The sequence below is a fragment of the Meriones unguiculatus genome, chromosome 10, assembly GCF_030254825.1.
Source record: "Meriones unguiculatus strain TT.TT164.6M chromosome 10, Bangor_MerUng_6.1, whole genome shotgun sequence".
Taxonomy (NCBI): domain Eukaryota; kingdom Metazoa; phylum Chordata; class Mammalia; order Rodentia; family Muridae; genus Meriones; species Meriones unguiculatus.
Genome location: NC_083358.1, coordinates 38,597,629 through 38,616,959, shown reverse-complemented (window position 1 = coordinate 38,616,959; position 19,331 = coordinate 38,597,629). Strand labels below are relative to the sequence as shown.

Genomic DNA, 19,331 nt, shown 5'->3' with positions numbered 1-19,331 from the left:
ACTTAAATTGGATTAACAAGAGGACTTTTGGTCCCAGTAACAACACATTAAAAAAAAAAATCGATGTTGTGATTATACAATAGAGTTAACATATTTTCCAGATACCCTTAACTTCTCTGTGAAAGGAAGTCGGAAGAGCATTCACTCTTATTTTATACACTGAGCAACTGAGGCATCGGGAGGTGGAAAGACCTGTATGAACATAGGAAGTAGGGCCAACGTGATAGTTATTCTTGGTTGTCAACGTGAGTACATCTGGAATGATCTACAACATAGAAATGGAGGGCTCATTTCTGAGAGATTTTCTGCTTGGTTTGAAGTGGGTGAATCTGCTTCCAGTCTTAACCTTTTAGGCAGAAAGGCACAGGCTTTTGATTGGGATCTTGAGCCCAGAAGATACCCCTTTAATCTAAGCCACACCTTCTGCTGGAACTTTTATAAGGACTTGGAAGAAGGAAGGTTTTGATCATTGCCTGCTTGCCCTTGTCTTGCTATCACATCCATTCCTTCACTGGCATTGAAACCTACTTCTTTGTGATTCCAGAATATATAGAAGACCAGCTGAGACATCCATTCAGCTTTGTGGGACTGAACAACTACTAGATTTTTGGATCTCCATTCACAGCCAGCCACTGAAATTAGTTGAGCTGCAGCCTGTAAGTAATTTCAACAAATTCCCTTCATTTTATATAAAAATATATAATGTATTTATGTATGTCTATATGCTTTATATATACATTATTATATATTTTACAATGAATATTTAATATAGTTATAGATTGATATAGTAGAATATAGTATGTAATTATATAACATAATTATATAGCGCATAGCTATATAATACATAATTAATTATGTAATATATAATTATAATCATATAATATGTAATTATATATATAATTACAATGTGATTTAATTATATCTTATATGTTAATAGTTAATGTAATTTTAATATGATAATTATACTAATATATCAGTAATATATTAGGATAATGATATGTTATTGTATACATTATATATTATATATGATGTGTGTGTATATACATATACACATATGCATATGCATACATACACACACATTCCATAAGTTCTGAGACTCTAGAAAACCCTGATCTTTACAGCCATATTACATGGGATTTATTAAACTCTTCCTGACTTATCGAATATTTATAACGCATCTGCTAAGAGCGCTGCTCCAGGAATACAAGACAGGCCAGATCTCTTCCTTGCCTGTGGTGCTTATGACCTGGAGTGTAAGCAACAGAAATTAAAAAGTGAATAAATAGTGATTTTTTTCCATAAAGCCTCTGAAAACAAATTGTGAGAGATATGAAGCTAACGTCTGAAAATGACTACTTTCTAGACAGTTTTGAAGGATCCCTGTTTTTAAGCAGGTAACATTTGAATTGGTAATCAAGTGATGAGCAAATCAATCATTTACAGGGTACAAAGCGAGAACCAGGACTGCCGCAGCCAACAGCATGAGCCAGCTTTGGGGACCGGTCCTCTGAGAGGGCACAGCAAGAGGTTTCGAGACTTTTTAAAGCAGTAAACGATGAGACAGGGCCTTGTAAATGTAATCTAACATGGCTCCCAACGCCACTGTCCCCTGGTCCACATACCCTTGTATGCGTGACTTCTGTCCGTTGAGTGTGAGTAGAACAGTGACTTGATGCTGCTCAACAAATACAAGCAGTGTGCTTGATACTGCTTCAGAGAGTAAAACATGCAAGCTTCTCACTCCGTGTTGCTGGCTTCTCCCTGGGTCTTTTTGTGTGGCTTCTCTGGGTCGGGGAGATCATTTGGCAAGAAACTTTGAGTGGTTATCACACTCCATAAAGACCCACGTCCTGCCAACAACCATGGAGCAAGCTTGGAAGCCTAGCCTTCCGCTGTTGGACCTGCAGATGAGGCTGGAGCCTCAGTCAACACCCATTGCAGCCTTCTGAGAGTGCTGACGGCCGGGGAGCCGGCTGAGCCCTGCCCAGAAGCCTGATTCCTGGATGGTTGCTCTTTAAGTCACCGAGGGGTGGGTGTGCAGGGCTGGGCTGGGTAATTCTTAGGTAGCCAATGAACATGAATTAGCTCTGACGGAGCATTGGCAGGATGCATATGAGATTAGTAAACTCAGGAAAGGCACACCAGGACAACTGCTAAGAGTTTGAGCTCTCTGTACTCAGAAGGCTGAGGTAAGAGGATTTCCCCAAATTCTAGGCCAGACAGGGCTACAGTGTGAGACCCTGTCTCAAACAAAACAAAACAGAAAAACAATAACACACAAACAACAAACTAAGCAATCATGATCTCCCTCCTTCTGTCAGTAACGTATTGTTGGTGCCTTAAGTCCAGGACCTTTCCTTAAGGCATTTCCCTCTTCATTGTGCTCTCCTCACTGTAGGGCTCTCACTGCAGAGCACTGTCACTTTACAGTCCTCACTGCAGAGTCCTTCCTGTGGATGCCCCAATGCAGAGCCCTGTCACTGCAGAGCCGGATCACTGCAGTGCCCTGTCACCGCGGAGCCCTCACTGTAGAGGCCTCACTGTAGAACCCTCCCTGTGGATTCCTCACTGCAGAGCCCCTCACTGCAGAACTCCTAACTGCCGGGCCCTCACTGCAGAAGGGTCACTGTGGACCTCTTACTGCAGAGTCCCGGCTAAGGAATTACCTCACAAATCCCATCTTTGTCTGTCATCTTTATCCCCATAATTAATTAAGAATAAAGACTTGTCTGGTCTTTACTCCTTGAAGAAGCAAAGTCATAGCTATTTCTCCCTGACCATTGCGGTCTTAAATGTCCCCTCCCCCCACCGGTTTTCCCGTGTTGCAGGAGTGTTCCAGGGCGGGGCACTCTGTGGGTGGTGGGATCTCCAGGGCTCTGGTCTTTAGGTAGATTACTCCATAGGGGGAGTCAGTTTTGGAGAGAAGCTTCTCTGCTTCCTCGCTGCTGTGAGATAAGCAGCTATGCTCTATCCATGTGTTCCCTTTATGATGTTCTTCCTCACCACAGGTCGGGAGTCGACGAAGCCATGTGGCCATGGACTGAGGCCTTGACGCTGTGGGCCAGAATAAATCTTTCTTTCTTTTAAAAGCTGATTCTCTCAAGCGTTTTGTCACAGTGCTGGAAAGCAGACTAGTGCATTGTTTAGAGGGGAACGGATGGCAGCAGTCTTCTAAAGCAGCGGTGTGGCATTCGACTGTAACCTAAGCATGTGCTCACCTACTCTGCTTATGTCCCTTTTCTCGTCATGCCTGTGGTGTTGGGGATTTAGCATACCTTACCACTGAGCTACACCTTCAGCCCTCCCACGCACTTTCAATCAACTCTCCCTGCCACTTAATACATAGCCCACTATACGGGGCTGTACTCCATAGAACTTGGGTGTTTTTTTTAAGAATAGTAAGTCCCACATGTTCAGAACCGGTAGATGCTTTCTTCTTCACATTTTCTATTTCCCTTGACTCTGCAGATGTGGAACCCACAGTGTGGAGAGCCAGCTGTGCTAGGTGGAAGGTCCCCTTCATCTCAGCAAGGAATCTGTTCGAGGGGCAGGGTGGGAAGCTTGGGAGCGAAGGCGGTGGCATGCTCTCGAGGGTGTGCGCAGGTGTGCGTGACCACGAGGTCTGTGCTCGAGGGTGTGCCGGGGAAGCGAGGAGCAGGCTCTAGTCTCGCTCTGCATGCCAACGACCCTGTTTTTCACACTCACCCCAGTCAGCCTTCCCACAGCCCTCCCTGACGAAAGCTGACAGGTGAACTCTGGGCTCAGAGATGGCAAGGCCGAGGAGGCACAAAGAGGGCTAGCAACCGGAGCCAGAGTAAAACTGCACAAGGTCAGAAGCAGTGCAGGTAGCTGCCAGCCCCACGCTATTCCTGCTGCCCAGGGGCTCGTGTAGATCCACACGCAACATGTGTTTTGGCGTGAGTACTGTGTCAGCTAGTGGACCTTTGCATCGCAGCTGAGGAAGGCAGTGGAACTTACTCCCCGCCCGCTATATAATTCAAGGTGGAACGAAAAGAGGGTGGGTTTCATTGGGGTCTATCCTATCTTTATCCTTTGTCATATAAGGTATTTGCATACCTAAAGGGAAATGGCCTCTTTAATTTCTTTCCCTTCTCCTAATCAGCTGAGGCCTATTAAGAAGCGCTCTGTATCCTGTAATCAGACAATTCATACAGCATGCACCCTTAGGCAACAGCTATTATAAACAAGCTGGAGAAATCCTTTACAATAAATGATCAGCATGGGAAGACACCATTCATAATTAATTTTTTTCCCTGTTTTTGTTGGCAGATGGTCTGAGGCATCCAAGCATGGCCTATTGCCCGAATCTTTATTCTGAATAGTGCAGGACAGCCTTGGGAAAATGTGGGCTCTTCGGCTAGCTCACTTGAAAAAAATTAGGTAGTCCCTCCCCGTCATCCTATTGGTGTTCAAGGCCTGAAGAAAGCTTTGGGGAGGAGTAGCTGGTGGCTCATGTGGCCATTCCTCCCAGTCCCTTTCTGCCTTATTAATTAGAAGGTGTTACAACCTTCCTGTTAGATTGATTGCATTAAGAGGCAAGCTCTCCATTCCCAGCGTTTACCTGTGAGCCTGTTACACTCTGAATCAGGGCTCTGCCTGCTATGTGCTCTGGCTAGTGGGGTGTAATTCGCAATCAGGCTTGAATGGTGCTCAGGTAACCCAATTTGTTACCTCTTCTGTCTGCTGCTGCTTTATGATCTTCCACGGGATAGCCTGCTGGCTGTGGACGATACCTGAAGAAGACTGAGTTCCTGCGTTCAACTCAGCGGAGATCTTCCTAGAAGGATCAACATCAGTTACCCTCATTTATACAACCTGGGTATGATCAGCCAAGTCCACCCAGATAGTGGAACCCTTGAAGACTTGGTTTGTAAATACAGGCCTACTGTTAAATCCCAAAGGTTCGATGTGGATACATAATGGAACATCTCTTTGTGGAGAGACAGGATTTAGAAACCCATGAGAAACTTCTTGTACTGCTGTGAAGTGTGTCTTGCTCACAAGGCTTTAACATCTGCTGCTACGACAGTTGGCAAGCTGATTTGTCGGAGAGGTCCCACTTCAGTCTAATGAGTTGTGTGCGTGTCTGGCTCTCTCTATGTGTATGTGTGTGTACATTTACTTCACCTTAAAAGTTTCTTTTAGGGCCTGAGAGATGTCTCAGGGGCTAAGAGCTCTGGCTACTCTTGCAGAGAACCTGTTTAGGTTCCCAGCACTCACATGGCAGTTCATAACTGTTTGAAACTCTAGTTCTAAGAGCTCTGCCACCCGGTTCTTGCTTCTCCCGACACCAGACATACATGTGATGCACAAATGTGTATGCGGGCAAACACTCACATATATAAAACAAAATAAATGAATCTTTTAAGAAAAGGTTACCTTTAGAGTAAAAATATTTGAAAGCATCACCCTTTTCTGCAAAGACCTGTCTTTGTTCTTTGCGATTTTATTTAATCTATGAGTCAGAACAGTTTGACTGATACCTGTTGATTTTTTTTCTTTATTCTTAAACAGACAAGCTCTAAAACCTCTTGTTGAGGACTGGTGTGCATTCTCAGTAGCCCTTCATTGTTATTTTCATCGGCTTCATGGAATCCTTTGTAAGGCATACAAATTAGCCTTGCAGGGAACTCTGGTTTTAGGCAAACCCTTGTGCTGAATAACTCGAACTGGTAGGAAGTGGTGGTTGTTGATGTTAAGCAGAAAGAGACATGCTTCATTACTCAGAGCATAATTTTGGTGCTAGACTGAGATGCTAATGTTTGCAGAGTTGTCTATGCACCAGCCATTTTTTTTTTGTTTGTTTGTTTGTTTGTATGAACCTCCACTCACCTTTAAATTTAAGGATATCATGCCAGACAGACAAAGCCAGCATGGTAGGAAAGTTTGGGCCACAGGAACTGACAAGTGTTTTTATTACTCACTGAACCCATTGTTAATCATTTATTAAGACACTGGTTTGGACCCCTTTTAAGGAATCATCAAAGGTAGCTTAGGCCTTTCATGGATGGCTTGAGTGCTGGGTGGGGATGGGGAATCAGTTTCACTTGAGTTTTGGGCCTAACTTTTAAGGAGTATATTTGGGAAACTGGGGATGGAAAATTGTGAGTTCTAGCCCACCATATACCCTGGGCAATACAAGTTCAAGTTCAAGATGGACCTGGACTGCTGTATGGATTGGATGTGAAATGTCCCAGTAGATGGTTCATATATTGATGGCATGGTCCTTAGTGCAATGTGCTGAAATAGGGAAGCAACTGGTTCGTAAGTGCTCTTACCAAATCAGTGAGTTGACCATTAATAGATCCATAAGCAAATGGACTTTGGGTGTGGATACTGTGGAAAGCGGAACCTGACTGGAGGAAGTAAGTCATTAAGGGTGTGGCTTTGAAGGGTATGCCTTGCCCCTACCATTTTCTCCCTGCTCCCTAGTCTCCAGAAAGCAAGCAGCCTTTGTCCAGCTACTATGCTGCTCTGCCCCCACCACAGGCCTGTTGCAGTCTGGAGCCAGGACACCATGGACTGAAACCTTGAAACTGTGAGCCAAATATACTTTCTTCCTTAAAGTTGATTTGCTCAGATAATTTGTTACCGTGACAAAAGGTGACTAACACAGAGAGATCCTGTACTCGAAAAACAGTAGTGGTGGGGTGTATGTGAGAATGGATGCTCAAAGAGCAGATATTCTCTATGGATACCACAAATAGTGGCTCTGTACCTTTAAGACAAGGCTGAGACTTAACTGTTGCTCAAAGCTGCAGTGGGAAAAGTTCTAGATATGATGCTCGAATCTTACCTCTTCTCTGTGTCAAGTTCACTATGTTTTCTCTTAAGCATCAATAGACCTGGGGTTTGCCTACCCTGGAGTCAGCCAAGCTGTGGGACAACGTGATCAATGTCCAACAACATCTTTCACACATGATGCCCAAATAGTGTGGAGAGTCGCTGGTGATGGAAGAACTCTTTTCCCAGATTTCAATTTCCCTGACATTGATTCTGATCAGGGATTCCCTCTCCTTTTCCAGCTTTCCCGCATGTTCTTTGTCCAAGGTGGACTTTGGTATGATTTGACAAAATTGCCAGGAGATACTGTACTTGGTTTCTACCAAGTCAGCAGTCTGTTTTTGAGCTTGCTTTGGCAACGTGAGATGAGCCAACTGGTTTCTGGAAAAACCTCATCAGTATCATCATTAATTATTATTATTTAATGGCATTATATTTGCTATCACTGGATTGAAAAACCACTCTTCTGTTGAGCTATTCTTGGCCAGAGAGAGCATGTCATCTCCTGACATGTGAAACTGCTAGACTCAATGGGCAGCCATCATTCCTTGCCCTGGAGGACATTGCTAATCTATCTGGACACTGTCCTGAAAGACTTTGCTAATCTAGATGTATATTGTCCTGGAAGACATTGCTAATCTATCTGGACACTGCCCTGGAAGACATTACTAATCTATCTGGACAATGACTCAGCTCAGATTAGGACTAACTTTGCTATGATTCTCTATGAAGCCATTACTGACTGTCCAAACCTGGAATGAATAGGAAATCTCTCCAATTCCTCTGCTTTTATGCTGTAGACTTCACAATGAGCTCTTGAATCTGATTTCTATTGGTTGGTACTGTACTCTGCTTTGATCTTACCTTTTTTCTTGATTCAGGTGTGCTAAACATTATTTCTCAAAACAAGCAAAAACCCTTCAGCACTCAGTCTACTTGGACAGTTTGACACCATTTTGCAACCTTTCCAATGTCCAAGTGGGAACAGATGAGGTGCTCAAAAAAATACTTGGTTGAAGAATTATCTAAGAGAGTCTCAATTGATTAACCAAAGAATACAATAGAATGAAAATTGAGGAAAGGCTTTAATAGCATGGAACTGCCAAAGTACTTCTTGGAACTGACACCCATAGCCCCTCTTGTCATTCCTGAAGGTGCAGCAGTATACTGCTAATTAGACATGATCTTTTAACTTCAGGGAATTTATGCCTCAGTCTCTGCCTCAGTCATAGGTAGATAGAATCACTAGAAATTTGGATGTAGAAAGGTGCTGTAAGGGCTGAGATGAAAAGATTGGATGAGGCCAACAGCTAAGGTCAACAGAAGGAAGTCAACTGGGAAGTTAGTCCATAATACTTCCTTCAACGGTGTGGAAAAAAAATTCCATGCAAATGGAATAGAAAATACATCTTGGCTGGCTCTTTGACCTCCCCATCCCCCAAGGGAGGAGCAGTCCTGTTAGGTCACAGAGGAGGACTTTGCAGCCAGTCCTGAAGATACCTGATAAAACAGGGTCAGATGAATGGGGAGGAGGTCCCCCCCCATCAGTGGACTTGGAAAGGGGCAGGGAGGAGATGAGGGAGTGAGGGTTTGGGAGGGAATGAGGGAGCGGGATACAGCTGGGATAAAGTTAATAAAATGTAACTAATAAGAAAAAAATAAAATTATAAAAAAAAGAAAATACATTTTTTAGAACTGAAGTGGTATAGCTGAAGAGTTTTCAATCTTCTATGAGATTATGGGTGTATATGTCTTGAAACATTTTCTTAAGGATATAAGAAATATATAAATAAATATTGGGAAATAAATCCAGGGTCTGCTGAAATTAGACAAGCACTCTATCTCCTGTTCAGTAACAACTTTTGTCATGGGCATTCCTCCACACGTGCTCATCTGAGCATGTCATATACCTCTACTGGGTTCCATACTTACTGTTGTGGATTTTTATTAATGGAAAATCTTGGACTAAATGGCCTAGTTAAACCCTAGCCTGCTGAGCCTGATCCACTCGACCGACTGAAGTCTTAAATTTGCTCCACCCAGCAAATAGAAAAGAAATAGAAATAAAAAGGAAATAGAAAAGGCTCTTAGTTTAGAACATCTGGTCTACCTTGGCCCCTCTGGTTCACTGCTTATGTGTGGGCTCCATACACCCACATGAGGACACTCAGGGCTGTCGCGCTTCCTTCCCCAGTTGCAGAGGGGATGAGCAGCATGTGGAGTTCAGATCCCTGGACTCGGGAGGAATGCATCTGGACGATGTATCTGTAGGCTGACCTGAGGCTAGGGCTTCCCATGACCCATATCCTGCCTCATTCTTCCCTCTTACACATTTTTTCCTGATTGTTCCTCCTAAGAACAATTTCTTCTTCAATCACTTGGGTACCATTTTTATGCCAGGCTCTGCCCAGCTTGGTCATGTTGTCTGTATGACCTTGGGCCTTCTGAGGACAACACATTGTAATTTTTCCACCTAAGACTCAAAATTAAAGTATGGTGGGGCAGGTCAAGGATCTGCAATGTAACAAAGTCTTTTGGAGAGTTTTAATTTTTCTGAAATATAAAATATTCATTAATGACGATTTAGAGCTTTGTTTACTGTATAGTTGATGCTTTACACCGCAATTACTTGAGGGTTGAGATTAACAAGGAGAAATATAAATACACCCCAAATTGTCTTTGCCTCCAGGTTGGTTGAGGACTAGATGCTCTGACTGTAGAATGAATGGTGCCAGTTTGAGGATGTCTGTGCACACAGTTACAATGGAAACCTCCCCTCAGCTTCCCACTCCCAATTGTTTTGTGTGTGTGTGTGTTTAATAACATTTACTCTGGAAGCCAAGATCAGGGGTTTCCCTTCCTCCCTGCCTTCCCCTTTCTCTTCCCCCTTTTCCTCCTTCTTTCCTTCCCCTCTTCCCTGACTTCCTGGTAATTTTAAGCCATGATCCTTTCTTCAGGGCTAAGGTTCTGACCCAGGACCTTGCAAGTTCTAGGGAAGCTCTGCACCACTGAGTCACACCCTTAGCCCTATTGAAACCATTTCAGGGAAAGTTTATGCCGTGACTTGAGTCCAGAGCTCACGTTTGATTTGCAGGGAGCCTTGAGTTTTATCTGCAAGTTCTTGCACACTGTTTATTCTTAGGAAGCCCAGTAGAGAAATAATTAGCCAAGTCCAAAATCAGTAAGAAACCAAAGCCCTAGAAGGGAGAGATCTTGCCCTACACCCTACAAGCAGCATTGACGGCACATCCTCTGGCCAGAGTGGTTTCTGGGAACTCTTATTAGTTATTGAAAAGAGATTAATTACTCCTTATCTCTGGGGCTGCCCAGACTTCTGAGTTAATGGAAGAGAAAGAGAGATAGATTTTTTTTTAAAGCTACATTGCATGTTTCATACCCTCGGGAACTCACATGTTGGGAAATAGAAAATTGTCTCTTGTTTGACTCATTTGCAAAACTATTCAATTATTTTCAGAGTATCCACATAGATTTTTCTCTGAGTCAGCAGAAAATTAAGTCTGAATCTAGCCCTTAACTTTGAGTGTTACGTCACTGAACTGGAAGAGACCATGGGAAAGAGAGTCTCCAGGAGGTTAGGAGTAGCTAGGAAGAAGGACGAGGAGTAGCTAGGAAGACAGGGTCAGGGCAGGTGTTCTCCAAGTATCCTCTTCACTGCCAGGGAGCTGGCTTTTGTGGTGTTTCCTTCCCTTCCCATCATGATTCAACCCTGCCTCCAGCTGCAGGGAGAAGTCACATTGGGTCAACCCCAGGGTGTCCCCACTAATTCACTGTAGCTTTCTCTGATCACTAGCCAAGCCAGAGGGCTTCTTTCTTACCACCAAGCTGTTAGACACTGTGTTGTGCCTGTCTCACAAGCCAGCGTCAGTCCCTGAATAAACTAATCAAATAGGCAGGCAGGTGAGGAAAAGAGTCTGTAAAAGGCTGATGTCACCTGGGACAGGCCATAAACCCAGGCCTCAGGAAGTAGATCCTAGGTTGGATGTTGCACTCCAGACATTAATGAGGGAGCATGGAGGATTTAGGATTGTTCTTCGGATCCTCACAGGTGGGTTTTTCCTGATCCCTCTGGAGCTATGCCCACCCTCCTTTCTTGCTGATGACCAGCCCAAGTGTCCATGCTGTCCTGCATGAGGGCCACTGCTCATTGGCTCCACTTCCTTGCACTGCTGCTCTCAGGGTGTAGCCCCAGCCTAAAACATTTGCACTTCATTCCTGTTTTCTGGAAATAAAGTTCTGTTTAAACACAGAAGAACTTATTCTTCAAAGACACCCTCAGTGAAGCCAAACATTGTTTGTGGAGTTAAATGTTTGGCTCCAAGGGGGACACATGCAGACTCTAAGAGGTTGGGGGAAAGCCCCACGGAGGCTGAGGGTCAGGGCAATTGGGAAACAGGAGATGCGGCTGAGTGTGTTTGTATGGGAGTGAGTGTGTGTGTGTGAGAGAGAGAGAAAGAGGGAGAGAGAGAAGGCAGCAGTGGGGGATGTGTTGTGCATGTCTCTGAATCTGAATCTGTGTTTATAAGGGAAGTAAGATTATTATTATGAATGAAAAGCCCCAGAGACCTCAGCAATCTATTTAGTAACTTTGGATCTCATATTCCATGAAGATGCTACTAGGCCATATTTAAGAATATTGTGCCACAAATGAAGAGTGCCCCCCTCCGAGCTCTCATCTCTTTCTCCTCCATTCTCTTCTAGAATGAGGAACATTTTGGCACCTCGCATTGCAGGGTCATCTCAGAAGTGCTTGACTACCAAATTAAAAGAACTTTTCACCTAGTTACCCTCTGAGTACCAAGTACTAATCACTTGAGAACTGGGGCTGGAATTTGAGTCATAGACTCATCTGTGGCTTTGAGGAAATATCCACACAGGTAGACCTGTTCATTGGAGGTTTGTTTAAAAGGAACATCCATGCATGAGTGTGCCCACGGAACGTCACGGAACGCACACATGAGTGTGAGCACACACATTTCTCAGGTTCAGCTTAAGCTTTTGCTGTTTCCTTTGGGAACAAGAACTGAATACAGAAGCAAGAGGTCTGGAAATGGCTCTTCTTGGTTATTAAGGCTTTTTGCTGCTCAACCCTAGAAGAACTTTGTAAACTAGGCCTAGGTCTGAGCTTTGCCTTCATTCAATTTATGACCCAAAAGGATAAAGAAGAGGCCACTTACATGCCTAAGAGATGGGAGCTGATGCTGTGAGCATATTTCTTTGGAGGGAGTTCAAGTCTCATAATTGAAGTGAGGAAGGAAGAGCAGGACCTGCAGAACTCAGAACAGAGGAATGTGTTTCATCTTTGGGAGACAGGACGGCAGCAGGCCTGCGTGGGGAGGCTAAGCGAGAAGTAGTCTGTCGTTTTCTGGAGCTCCTGAATGGGGACAGCCCAGTTCTGTCCTCCTGGAATGGGGCCAGCTCTGAGGGAAGAGCCAGCCTGCAGCACCTCTGGCTCTTAGCAGCCAGAGCCACATTTCTGTCTGGGTACTAGAGGATTGCTGTCTACAGCCCTATGTTTGACAGGATCACAAAGCAGGACATGAGTATCTTCAAAGCCAAACACACCCCTAGCAGACTGAGAGCTCAAGAGCCAGCAGCCTCTTACTAGAAGTGGCCTCATGTGTTAGAGCAAGAACACATTGCTGACTTAAGAACCCAGAGACAGCTGAGCTCAGTGGCCTATCTAGATTGTTACTCAACACAGGAAGATAGTGAGTTCAAGTGCCAGCATCTTGGTGATGTAGCGAGGTGGGTCTCTATAAATGACCCAAATCAACCTGCTATGACTAAAGGTAGGTACCCTAAACCAACAAATTGTACCATTTGTACCCAAAGCATTAAATACAGTGATGTTATCTGTTGCCTCTGGCTGTGAGTCATGCTGAGTATTAGTTAGAGCTTGACTCAGTTTCTTGGCTCACACAGTGACCTCAACACAGATATCAGAATCCTATCCCATACCTCTGAGGTGACTGGCTCTCAGGAATCCCACCAACCAGGAAGTTCCAAGCCACCTCTACGTGACAGGTTCATCTCATCAGAGAGGTTTTGCTCACTATCTCTGACTCCTCTCATCTTTCATCTATCATCTCCAGACCTACTACTGGGAACAAACACACATTTCCTCCTTCTGTTCTGATAACTCCAAAGGCAAGGTCGATTAACATGGCCACTTACTTATGTCTCTGTGATGACCCTTTCTCTGCACCTACCCTCTAGAGAACAGATGTTGGTTTGGGGGCTGCTCCCATGTTGCCTTCTCCTCTAAGAAAGCCTTCAGAATTAAGTCTCAGAACAAGGCAGGTGCTTTTCCATGTCCTCTGCGTCCTGTTGGCCATGAGTTCCCATGGGGCTGTCCTGAAGAACTCTAAGAGCATCAAGAGGACCCCTGTGCAGTGCTTGATTAGTAATGCCTGGTGGAAATTCTCACTGATGGAGCCATCATTTACAACAAGGGGCCTTAAAGGAACCAAACCAAAAGTACGGATAGAGGCATGCCAGGTAACAATCTTTCACTCTTGGAGTCCAGTGAGAGAGACAGGTAACTGAGAGATGAATTTTAACAAGGTGACAAGAGACAGTGGAGTTGGTGTGCCCAGGGAGGTGTGCGGCAGGGAAGGAAGAAGAGCTTCTCTCACAGCATGCATACATTTTCAATAGTCATGCCTCTTAGGAGAGAGGAGCCAAAGAAACAATTACATTTATTTTAACATGCGTTATTATATTTTCTCCAGCATTTAATTATAGCTTTCTCAGATTTGTATGAAAATGATATGGCGTTGCTTGGATGCAACAACCTGATGAAGGACCAGAAGAGCCCAGAAGAGGCGGCGGCTGCCACCACTCGGTTCCTGTAAATCAGTAGTTCTCAACCTTCCGAATGCTGTGACCCTTTGATACAGTCTCTCCTGTTGTGTGCTACTTCATAACTGTAATTTTGCTACTGTTACAAATTGTCATGTAAATATTCTTGGAGACCAGTGGTGGGAGGGAGGGAGCTACCCACAGGTTGAGAACCGCTGCTGGCAGGTTTATACATTTCTTTCTGTGTTTATTTGTGTATATGTGTGTAACCCAGATGAGTTTCTTTATTCATCTGCGTTTAAATCATAGCAATGTTTTTGTAGGAGTCGTTGGATGCCTAGAAACCCGTCTGAGTTCTACTGTGCACTGCTCCTTCTCTTCCACATTAGAAATGAGATGTGGCGCCTTAGGCCTGTCCACAAGTTCTTGGATGCATTTTCACTGGATGGTCACCCTGATCAGGCAGCTGACGGAACGGGCTTTCTAACACAGTGCCCAGTTCACTACAGTGCTCAACAGAGCATGGCCATCGAAGGCCAAAGTCTTCTCTGTGTCCACTATGTGCCCACAGGCTCTTCAACATCTGCACAATGTGGCCCATGTGGGCCCAGACCCTCAGTCTCATCCTATACCCTGGTGGGAAACCCATGGTAGGCCTGGGTTTGTCTGCTGCAGTCTCACTCAGATGCTATGCTTTTGAATCTCAGGGAAGAAACCAACAGAGTGGTTCAGATTCGTAGCTAGAGCGAAGAACCGTGAGTGTGTCTGGTTGACATCTGCCCCAGGTGTGCTACAGTCAATCGTCCATGAGAATGGATGGATTCTGGCTGCAGGGTAGCAAGGGGTTGGGGTGTCCTCCGGATCCCACAGCTCCCAGCACACATGCTCAAACTGTAACCCAGGTGTGCAGTGCACATAAGCCAGAACAACTTCTCCGGGTTTGGCCCAGACAACAATGCATTTGGCCCTTAGCCTGTTTTCCTTTAAAAGTTTAAGCTCTCGACTATTTTTAGTGGGGACTTAGCCCACATGTATTTCTTTCTATTCATTTGCATTTAACTCATAAAACGGTTGTTTCTAAAGAAGTGATGGATGGCCTGGCACCCCATCATTCTGTACCTTTCTGATGCTCTTTGTCATCATCAATCTCTTCCCACTCTCCTCTTCTTCCTCCTCATAATTCTTTTTTTTCCAGGAGGGTGAAAATTAGTTTCTCTCTTTTCATTTATAAAATACATAGAACCACATATCTGAGCCTGCTTGGCAAGGAGTATTCTTTGAGTTGACTACGAACCATGTGACTTCTTCCAGGGCAAAACCTGAGCGATATTTCTTCTTCAGATTTAGATCCGAGGATGCCATCACCTGGTATTTTTAGAGTGTCACTTATTTTGATGTAATATTTAATGTCATCTTGATGGATCATGAAGGGTGGGGCACACCAGGTGGCCAGAAGGATGGTTTTTTAATGTAGAATTTCTTGGAACTTTGGGTTGGGGCCAATATCTTCAGACCCTTGAAGGGCCAAGTAATTTTCACACTTGCTGCCCTAGACTCAGATGCAAACCAGTGCACCTGGCCAGCTTCTGAACCTATAATTGGTTTGGTTACTGACAACATGATGAGTGCACTGCAGTATGAATGGGGAGAGGCAATGGAGCAAGTTAGCCTCCCATGGCATGGAGGGATGAGGGAGGAGAGTCATATTGCAGCACCTCAAGCAGCACCTCTGCACCACTGCAGAGAAGCAAGAAGGGGGAGGCCAGGATCTGAGCTGCAGGTCACTTCCGACACGTGTATGCAGAGTTCGGTACTCCACAGTGGTTTCAGGGAGGGATATGGTTTAGAGATTCGTGTTACAAGCAGAAACATGAGACTTGGGATCTTGTCATTTGACACTGTAATATTTCCTTGGGGTGTTTCAAAGGCAAGCCTCTTCTCTTCCTTCAGTCTGCTTCATTGTGGAAGGAGCAGTGACCCAGGACTTAAGAATCAACTTCAGCCGACTCAGTTGCTCAGGAATGACAGGAAGATAGCTGATTCTTGGGGACTTTTTTTTTTTTTTGCAATTTTAAACATAGGACCATAGAACATTAAACATCATCTCGTATTTGATAGATAAGCAAGCCAACTTATATTTAGATCACTTAAAAACAGACATTTAGATCCTTTAAGAAGGCAACAAATAGCAGATGGAACAGGACACAAGACTACATGGGTTCCATCCTTGCCTTAGCCAGTTTCCAGCCGTGTGGCTTTAAAGAGTTTACTTAAGGTCTCTGCTACTTGGTCTTGTTTTTGTTTTGATCTGAGATAAAATATGATACTAGACAGATTCAATATTAAAAAAAAACAAACAAACATGCTCCCTTGAACCACATGATCATACAGCACACTGCCCCCAACCACCTTAAAGCATGTTTTCTCTGAAAATGAAGTATAATTTGAGAACAATGTCACTTGTCAAGGCCTTATTCTACGAGGCATAAACTACTTTTTTCCTGTCATTTTTACCTCACAATTGTAAGAGACACATTTTCCCCCTTCCCTGAGAGCCCCCAGTGAGGGCTGTGCTCACACACATAGCAAGGACTTGCTTCAGAGGAACCAGAACAACTCCCACACACACTCCCACCCCAGGAGAGACACATTGACGCACTGGGTCCCTCCAGCCATTAGCATTTTAATGTACAAGATGACATTACGCCTAAAAGAAGAGGTTCATAAATTATATCTGATCTTAGAAAGTTTTCCAGCCATTGTATAAATGACAGATCTATAAAAGAAGGCTGAAAATGAATTTCAAATTAAAAAAAAATAATTCCATGTTTTTATGGAAAGCTTTAAAAAAATCTTAGAACACAATGTTTCTGAGGAGGGTGATTCAGGAGGGTGGGGCTGGGAGGCTCCTTGTAGGAGGCAGGAGAGTCAGAGGAGGAACTTGGGCTCCTTCAGATTTGAGTGGCAGTTCCCAAACCAGCATGCCCAGGAGCCAGAGTGTAATCTCAGGGGTCTGAGGAGGAACAGCATAATTATCTACATGGTGAGCCTTGCTCTTGGGTTGTATTGCTCTCAAGCCTTCCACAGGTCTAGAGGCTGATGCTCCGTGGGCGGAGTTAGGGCCTGGTCCTCTTACCAAATTTACATCAAACACTTGGATGGAGCTGAGTGCAAACTCACAGCTTCCAGCCCGGCACTTGCATATTAGACTACAGAAGGTCAGGGAGGATCTCAGGGACAAAATTACCCCCAATTCTCCTTTCCCTCAGCAGTGTGGGGATATTTAAAACAGTCTGAAGGCTTGGGGCAATTGCCAGTGAGGCCAGGCTAGAAAGCAGTTGGGTGAGACCCACAGAGAACTGGAAAGAAAGGGGTGGGGGGGGTGGGGGCTGTGCCCAAGTCCAAAGGGCTAATGCAGAGGTTGCTGTCAGTAAGACATCCGTGTGAGGCCCTGTGATGTCAGCAGGATGCAGGCCTTGCCAGGGAACTTTGGTTGCTGGCACAGATCAACGCAGTCCTTTGTGAGGTGAGGAGAGTCGGAGTTGGTGTCTGGAGAAGCCACCTAGACGCTGTATGCATCCAGCCAGGAAGAGTTGGAGGTGACAAGCACAGGCTGTTATGGGTGCAGCAGGGGACACAGGCTGTGGGGTTCAGCTTGGAAGAGTTCGGGGGAACCAACCTCCTCCTTCCCAAGCAGCATAGGAATGAGTTCCCAGGCAGACATAAATGCTGCTGGAGTATCCAGAATTAGTAGGGAAACAGACTGGAATTGTTGCGAAGAGGGTGAGGGGGAGAGAAGAGAAGAGAGACCCGAAGCTGTAGTCCCATTGTGATCTGCGAGCTGTATCATCTCCTGAACCCAGAAGGCGCCACTCCCAATTCTGTGATGAGAGTAAGCTCACTGAGCTGGGTGTCCCCATCAACCCAGGGGGGTCTTGAGTGGTCCTTCCTTTTCTTCCCTGCTGCTTCCCACCCCACCCCATTCCACAGCAGCCCAGTCTTGAGTGTCATCTGTCACCTCCGAGGCTGCCAGGCAATTGCTTCAAGCCAGCTGTTTAGTGTACTTGTGGGCACCCTTCTCCACCAGGTGTCCTTCTCAAAGTCTCTTCTCAAAGAAACAAAGGCCCCAGGCTGCAGAGACCACCATGCTTGGGAAATTCTTGTCTTAGTTTCTCAATAAACAGTGGCAAAAGCAAGAGTCCAGCGTGCTCTGGGAGAGGGTAGTCTAATTTTGTTTTACACAATCACTTCTCAAGCTTGCAGGACCACGGGACCAATGTCTCACACGCTTCTCAATGTCACCTCCATCCTCCTTCCCCATCATAATCTTCCTTTATTTTCTGATTGGCACTCCATATGTATGGGTTTTTTATTTGGGGAGTCAACCAACCACAAAGGGCAAAAATTTTTAAAATGATATCTGTGTTGAACATGTTTGAATTTCTTTCTTGTTATCGCCTGAACAATACACTGTATCCAATTTTCACAGCATTTATGATTCATTTTGGTAAGTTGCCTAGAGGTGATTTGAATATACAGAAATCTGTGTGTAGGTATATGCAAATATTATCCCTTATATGTGAGGAACTTGAGTGCCTGTAGGTTGGTAGGCACAGGTGTCCTCAAGTCAATTGGCTGTTAGCATACGTGGACTAGGGTGGTCTGTTTTCTGCTGGCTTCATACTTGTTGGCTATTCAGTCCCACTGAAGGAGCAAGGAAGACTCCCTTTGTAAACTTTGTAAACCCTCAAGGCAGAAAACTACTCCCCCCATGACCTGAGGAGCTTCAGCCTCAAGGCTCCAGCCCCCAAACTTCCCTAACAGCCTTAACTCTTATTTTTTTTAATGGTTTTAACTGTCACTTTCAGCCCTGATGCAGGACAGTGCCAGGATCCCGCACGACAAGAAAAATCCCACCAATCCCTGAACAGGAAAACCCACCAATCCCTGAACTCCCCCAAGCTCGGGTCTTGAAATTCGACCAATCCTCACCCGGGAAATCTTCACCCTGGTAATCTCTGCCGCCTGAGAAATCCTCTAAAAACGCCGACTACTGTTCAGTCGCCTGCTGTCTTCTCCTGGAGCAGAGGCAGCCAACCCTGGATTTGTCCCTTCAAACTCTGGATTTCTCTATCCCAATAAAGTTCTTTTATGAGATTTGCTGCCTGGTGTGACTCTCTCATTGGAAGAAGCCAAGAAGCAAAGAAGGGAAGAAGTGAAAAAGTGGAGCAGGGCTGAGGCTCCGGAACTGCTCAGCTCAGCGGGGATACCCTCCCCGGGAGCTGCAATGCCTCTGCTGAGAAGACTTGCTCTCAGAGCTGCTGGGTCGCTGTGCTCCTGGGTCTCAGATACCTTCCACTGGGACACTGTTCCACCTCAGAGCTCTGTGGTCCCTGGGCTCTCAAGTCCCAGGATGCTTTTCCATCCAAGCGGGACTGCTAACAATACCCTTATAAGAATTTAAGCTTCATAACGATAGAGCTATGCGGGGAGAGGGAGGTGCTGGAAACACCTGCAAGTGGAAGGTTCTCCGTATGTGTAAATATGCTGTGAGAACATAAGCCAGCATGCTTCCACCAGCCTGTGTTAAGCCATCCCTGGACCAGACAAAGAGCTTAACCACTAACCCTGGGTAATGCTAGCTTCAGGGGATCAATCAAATCACGTAGTTTTCACCACTTGCATTTGCCTATCCGACTCTGCCT

General features: G+C 45.1%; 1 long non-coding RNA gene across 1 annotated transcript; it reads left to right on the top strand.

The window, feature by feature from the left end:
• The first annotated feature begins 541 nt into the window (after nucleotides 1–541).
• Nucleotides 542–18,783, top strand: LOC132657028 (uncharacterized). The gene is made up of 2 exons (XR_009594872.1): nucleotides 542–656; nucleotides 18,495–18,783. It is a non-coding gene; the product is annotated as an uncharacterized LOC132657028 (long non-coding RNA).
• The last annotated feature ends 548 nt before the right edge of the window (nucleotides 18,784–19,331 follow it).